Below are 7,553 nucleotides of genomic sequence, written 5' to 3'. Positions count from 1 at the left end.
AGAGGTTGCAGGGAAGAGAAAAGGATATCTCCTACGAGGCTACGAAGTCTATTTTGAACTCTATCAAGGCAGGACAAGTCCTTTCTAGCAGCTCCTGCCCAGATGTGGCAACAGTATTCCATCCTTGGACGTACCTAGCTCTTATATAGGTAGAGAATAGCATCAGCAGTGAGATATCTACTGGATCGATAGAAGGATCCCACCATTTTTCCAGCGACTTTGGCAACAGATTTGATGTACCTGTTCCATTTAAGATCAGGAGTAAAGGCCAAGCCCAGAAGCTTGCCAAAACTTGAGGCCTCCTCGAGACGCTTTTCTTTGCTTTCGATTATTTATTTTTAGAGTTATTTCATCAGACCATCCATACGTACTTCTATTGCTATAAATATCTCCCCCTTCTTCCCTGTTTTACCTATTACGTTGACAAAAAAGTTATTGCGGAGTTTTTAATTTTGATTTCGAATGATGTATTTTCAAATAAGTTTTCGTTATAATCCCTTTGAATTATATATCACTTTAAATGGCGTTTTCGCTCCATCTAATCATTTAAATTACAATCGTTTTAAAACAAGTGTTTTCTTTTCAGAACATGGAATACAACATGAAAAAAAAATTCGCACCATTTTTTTAATTTCAATTCAAGCTTGGCCAAAAAGCTGGTAAAACAGCTCGCGATCTAAAGGAAGCGTTTGGCACGGTAACTATTTATGAACGCACAGCACAGTGGTGATTTAAGAAATTTCGTAGCGGCAACGAGAGTCTTGAAGATGATGAGTGTAGTGGTCGGCCATCGGAAGTTGACAACGATCAATTAAGATCCTTAGTCGAAGCCAATCCACGCACAACTGTTCGAGAATTTGTTTCTTTCTGAATTAGACGTAACGTATATGACAACCATTTGAAGAGATTGGAAAGACAAAAGAAGTTGATAAAGAATTGGGCAACAATAAAAAAAGCGTTATGAAGTGTAATCTCTTTTTTTACTCAACAAGAACGAGCTGTTTTTGGACCGTGTTGTGACTTGTGATAGAAAAGTGGGCCCTTTACGACAACCGGCGACACTCATCTCAATGGTTAGACGCCGACGAAGCTACACGACACTTACCGAAGCCAGAGCTGCACTAAAAGAAGGACATGCTGATTGTTTGGTGCTCTGCAACAAGTCTCATCCATTACAGTTTTAATGCAGGCAAAACGATTACAGCGGTGAGGTACTGTAATAGATGCAATGCATCAGAAATTTTGACAGTAATACCCAGCATAAGTCAAGGCCCAATTCTCCTCCACCACAATGCCAGACCGCACGTTGCTAAGCCGACCCTGCAGAAGTTGAACGAATTGGACCACGAAACTCATCGAGTCTCATCCGCTATACTTTCCAGACCTATCCCACTTACCGACTACCACTTTTTCAAGTATCTCGACAACTTTCTGCGCGAGAAATGCTTCAAAAACCTAAGCGATATCAAAACGCTTTCATCGACTTCATCGCCATTAGAACACAAGATTTTACGTTACTAGCATAAATACACTTTTTTTATATTGGCAAGTGTGTTGCTTCTGATGGTGCATATTTCGACTAATATACGTTTGTTTGCGCCGAGATATCATCTAAATGTAAAAGTGGAAAACCGCAAGGACTTTCTTGGCAACCTGGTATCTTCTTTCGTCGCCCACGTGCAGCGTATTAATATGCTAAAAATTGGGCAGTCATATATTATTGGGGATGTGTGTGTGTCGGTCAAATGTTATGTAAATGCGCTTAGAAGTCTCTTCCTCTTTTTAAGGAGTGGCTATTTGAATATTTACATATTATTACGTTGATGGGTACTTCGAGTGGATATATATATATATGTATATATATATATATATATATATATATATATATATATATATATTCTCTTCTATCTATCTATCTATTCTTTCTATTCTTCTATTCTATCTTCTATCTATATATCTTCTATAGCCATTTTTCCCCTCTGAGTTTGACCTTAATAGGATTAAAACTCAAGATATTTCATGCAAATGTAATATGCACAAACTGCAGCACATTATCTGAGGTGTGCTATAGGCCTATTACCTCTAAACTTACTCGATAATCGTACGTTACTGTATTTTTTCTGGTCAGAGTTCAGTGCACAAAACCTGTAAGAATCAATGGAAGTTGTAAAATCTTTTCTCTCCATTTAATTCCTCTTCTCCCTGTTCCCCATTTACACCGCCGCTTCCTCGTCCACGAGGAACTACTACAAACGCACACCGGTTAGGGGTTTTGTAGTTACATACAAAAACTGAAATGCTTCCTACTACGGGAAACGTATGACTCATACTTATACATTGCTTATTTACAATTTATTTCGAAACTACATTAGAATAAAAACACGTTTCTCTCCTTTTCTTTATTTCTCATTACCATATAATATATCATCTCCTTTACATTCCGTTTCGTTCCGTTCGCTGCTTTCTTTTTCTGTTTACTATTTTTCAATTACTGATTTATATATTAATTTTCCCCTTAACGCATTACAAAATGTAAGATGTCAATTTTTCAATTACATCGACTACGAACAAATCAATCTCGATTAGTAACAAATCAATGTATGTTTGCTTTAACATACTGCGTTTCGTATGTTTTCGTTTCGTTTCTTTTCATGTTCCCATTTTTCCAGATTGCATTGCGGTTCTAAACATCGTTACGATATAACTCACACCAAAATGAACTCGACTACTGACGCTATTTTTAACCAATCAAGGTTTTTCTTATTGGTAATATTTACTTCATTAGCTTATGAGATTACTTTACTAATTTTCTTTGAATTATACAAAAATTACTAAAGCTCGACATGGATTTTTACATTGCATTCAATTAACTTAAAAAATTAACGGAATTGGTAAGCTCGCATTGAAAAAATTTCTCATCACTTTCTTTCCCTCACATGTACATACACTTTCTTCCCTGGAGGAAATTACGTTTGATTCTTAATCTTCAAATTCCTATTTCAGTCACCTAAATTAATTAGTGTGAATGGAGCTTAGGAATTTAGGCGTAGAATGATATGCCGGTAAATTATTACATTACGGCAAAACCATCGTTCACATTCTACATGTCAACTTTGATAGGTTTCCGGGTATGCTGACACGGTTACGTGTTGTCTATTCCGAAAGCCTTTCTAAACAGGGCGACGTTTGGGGTGTCTATTCCGAGACCTGTTTAATTGGACATGTTTCGCTGTCATTAATGAGACCGGGAAAGTTTTACATAGAACATTTTTGGTTATTAAAAACAGACGATCACATGACATATTCAGCAGCGTTTAATATGAGCGATCGCCATTTGATAGCCAAAACAAACCCAAAACATTTATTGCATAAAAATTTATCAAATTATAATTGGTCAAACATTCAGTGAAAGATTTGCGTACAAAATTATAGTTTTCGTAATTTCGTAATGAAATCAACATCGGATTTTTATAAAATATTTTCTTTCTTTTTCGGACAAATAAATTTTACGAAAAGTTAGTTGGAAAAAGAATAATTGAAAAGTTTGCGTAAACATTTAAAAGTTTAATAGCACAATTTGGTAATGAAAGCAAAATTAGATTTGTATGATATACTTTTCTTTTGTTTTTTTTTTTTTCAAACAAATAAATAATTGAAAAAGTTCTTTTGATGTAAAACAACTTAAAAAGGTCAACAACAAATTATTTTAAATGGGTGTTTTTTTGTTTTTTTTTTAACGGGGAAGTGGGTTGCTTTCTTATATTTTTTTAACGGAAATCGTTCTAAACTTTAAATTTTCGGTTATTTATTTCATGCTTCGGCCATAGTCTAACCAGGATTTGCACAGAAGGTGCGTGAAATAAAATGGCGTCTACAATTTCGGCAATAAACTGTAGAAGCACCGTTATCCTTTGGATTATATTCGTTGGGGGCACAATTTAACAATTAAAAAGAAAGTTACAACGGAGCGAAATTTAAGTTTCCCTTCCATTTTTACAACAACCGAACAGATAAGGGGGATTGATTTACTAGGATTTTTATTAGAAGCTGAGCACTTATTAAAATTATTTTACTGTTGCATTTTTCGCATTTTCGTTACATTTGTTAGTTGGCAATCGTTGGTAGCCCACTTAATAATTTTAATACAAGACGAAATTAAACAGAATGGTACTCATGCAGAATTTGACCCCCCCCCCTGATTCCATTTCATTTCACCGGATTCAATCGAGCGTTGTTTAAATGTTGAAATACTAAATCAACATTTTATTTGATGGGAGTATTTTTTTCTATTTATTTTCTTAACATCTGTTGACAAAAATTAATTTGTACATTCTCTTGGAAAAAAAACTTTTCTCTACTTTCACCTAACGATTTACAGTGTTCATATAAAGCATTCATCATCAACCGTGAAATCTAATTATGACCTTTATTTATTAGTACTTTCAACTCAACATTTATTTTTACACAAAGATTAAAACGCAAGGATATCGTGAATTCACTTGAATTACACTTAAATTAAAATTAAAATTAAAACAAATAAATTCCTTTAGAATTCGAGAACACAAAAACATTCATTTAGAATTCGAGTGTGATGTGATTACTGAAACTAAACCAAAACAACTTCACTGCTGAATTGATGTTTGACCTAATTCACTTTTTAGTTAATTCATCACGTTTTTTTTTGTTTTTGTTTTTTTTGTTTGTTTTTTTTTTTTGTTTTTTTGCGCTTTCGCCTCAATGATCTGAGTTCGACCCCCCCCCCCGTTCAAACTTTTGAGGGATTTTTAAAACACACAGGCACTGCTGGACCGTTCGTATTGCATCACGTTCAATTTTTAATTGTTTTTTTGTTTTTTACACGATTTTTGTTTTTATAATATTTTTTTATAGTTTTAACATTTTTTGTTTTTGTAATATTTAAACAGGGTTATGACTTCGCTTTGTTTTCATTTTACCCCCCCCCAACCAACCACATACGACTCTAAAAACCAGGGCAACGCCGGGCAACGCCGTGTACCCCCCGCTAGTATATATATATATATATATATATATATATATATATATATATATATATAGTGTTTGTGTGTGTGTGTTTGTGTTTTTGTATGTGTATGCGTTCATGATCATTAGTTTTTTTAGTTCACAGGCACAGAACATATTACATCTAAAAAAGTATTTTAAGAAAAATTTACAGATAAACTTTTATCCATTTTTCATTATCCTGCGGCATTTATTGTTAATATTTTGTCTAATTAAGTTGAGCATTAAAAATGTTAATTTTAGAAACGCTTTCCACTTCATATCCTGGACAATTATCTGGCGAATGTGCTCATAATTAATGAGAGACATTATCATGTTTAACTGATGCCGTTAGATTTAAATAGAATGTCAGAGATCATCATTAAAATAGAATGTAATTTTGTTAGGATTTTAAAATGGACAAACATCTTGAAGGTAAAGTTTTGTTATTTTTTATTTGCTATTTTTCCAAGGAAGTTGAACTTGCTATTAAACTAATATCTCTTCTTATGTTGACATTTTCAATTTCTACGTACGGTCTTTTTTCCCCCATTTCCTGTTTTTTCCTTTCTTCTATATTTGTTTTTAAATTCCTTTTGCTCTTCTTTGCTCTCGGATTTCTTTTTTTCTTTTATTTCGTCTTTGTCATTTTTTTCTTTTCTTCTTTCTTTCTATCGCGTTTCGTTTTTTTTATATTTTGTTCTCGTCCTTTCTTCTTTCCTTTTCCGTCTTACTCCAATTCACAGCGCTTTTTCTTTTGTTTCTTCTTTAGTTTCTTTCTTGCTTACGTTTTGGTTGTACTTTTTCTTTCTTTCTTTCTTTCTTTCTTTCTTCTTACGTTCTCATGTTCGTTTTTATTTCTTTCTACTTTCTTTTATCCCATTCCCAATTTTTCTTTTTTCTCTTGTTTTTACTTTTTTTCTTTTCTTTGTTATTATATATTGTGTTTCTTTGCTTTCTTTTATTTGTTTCTTTCTTTTTAATATTTATGTCTTTTCATCCTACGTACAATTCTTTCTTTTTTTATTCTAGCTTGTTTCATGTTTTAGGGTTTTATTTTTCATTTAATACATATTTTCTATTTTAATGACGTTTCTCAAATCCAATATGCCGGTGTGATTTACTATTCACGTTCTTTTGGAATTCTGTTATTGGGAAGTTCTATATTCATATTACAATAGTTTGGTCAAGATCAAAGTGTAGTATCTGTTCTTCAGATGCTGCAAGCTATGACTAGCTATGACTAGCAGAGACCAGATGTGGGGGCAACCCCACATGCCTGACCATTAACCAGCTCCCATTTCCCACCTCTCGGGAGCTGGTCCCCTTTTTCCCTTCCCCCTCCCTTCACTCCTCACATTAAAAATCGGCCTTGTGCCTAATTTGCTCGGTGGGGGAGCAAATAAATACCATCTGTTCTTCAGATGCTGCATTTCATTTTCTTGTTCTCTTTCGGTGGAGGAGAAATCCTTCACGACTGAGACAATTTTTATTTTTGTACCTTTTCTCCACGTTAAAAAACGACCCTGGTGTCTAACTCTGTCCCGTGGGGAGGCATAGTAAATAGTTACAATAGAAAAATGCGAACATGAAAAGTAATATGGTTAAGCTTAAACATGAAAAAGTTGTTAAAACTGGAAAAAGGGGAATATATTCTAGTAAACAGTATAATAAATTTATAACTTAAAATATTGCAGCATTAAGAATTGATTATATAATGTAAAATTGAATTTTTAAAAATTCTTAATGCTACAATATTTTAAGTTATAAATTTATTATAGTTTTTACTAGAATATCTTGTCCTTTTCTTTTCCAGTTTTAACAACTAGTCCTTTACTGTTCTATGTTTAAGCTTAACCATATTACTTTTCATGTTCGCATTTTTCTCTGTGATCAATGATTTTTCCAGGCTTGTAGTAAATTCACTTGTTCTTCGTTCAATTTTAGTCTTATTTTGTTGATCCCATAAACATGTCATACACATATGTAATAACAATGTACGGCACTCGTCTGCTTTCAATAAAATGCCCCAAATATCTCCCTTTCATTCTTCCATTCTCTTTGTTTCACTTGTTGCTTCTCATTTCGCGATAGCGGTGAATTGGTAGCAACAGTAGTTGCGGAAACGACGTGGTTGCTATGGAAACCAGTCATAAAAAACGTCGCTCACCTTACCTTCTTTTTACGATTTTGAACACCACCTAATTCATCATAACTTTTGTTTTACAGAACGAAAATTGAAAAAACATTTTTCAAAATATAGCTGAGAAGGTCATCTATAACCTGTAATAATTGTTTGTAATTCAATCGGAAAATGAGTGAGCGGTGAAGCTTTAAAGCAGTTCTAACTGAATAAAACTGCCACTTAACCATGTATTCAAACACTATAATGTGTGAATGATAACCATGAGTAAATATTTTAAATTTTTGTTTTTATAGATTTATACATATCTCCCTTTTCTTCTCCAAATTCTTTTTCAATTTTTGTTTCATTCAATGTCTTGACCTTTGTAACGGTTTTAGAGGAATATTTA

This window comes from Euprymna scolopes, chromosome 29 (genome assembly GCF_053919585.1).
Source record: "Euprymna scolopes isolate OS-2025 chromosome 29, ASM5391958v1, whole genome shotgun sequence".
Lineage (NCBI taxonomy): Eukaryota > Metazoa > Mollusca > Cephalopoda > Sepiida > Sepiolidae > Euprymna > Euprymna scolopes.
The sequence above is the reverse complement of the archived record's forward strand: the minus strand, read 5'-3'. Positions refer to the sequence as shown.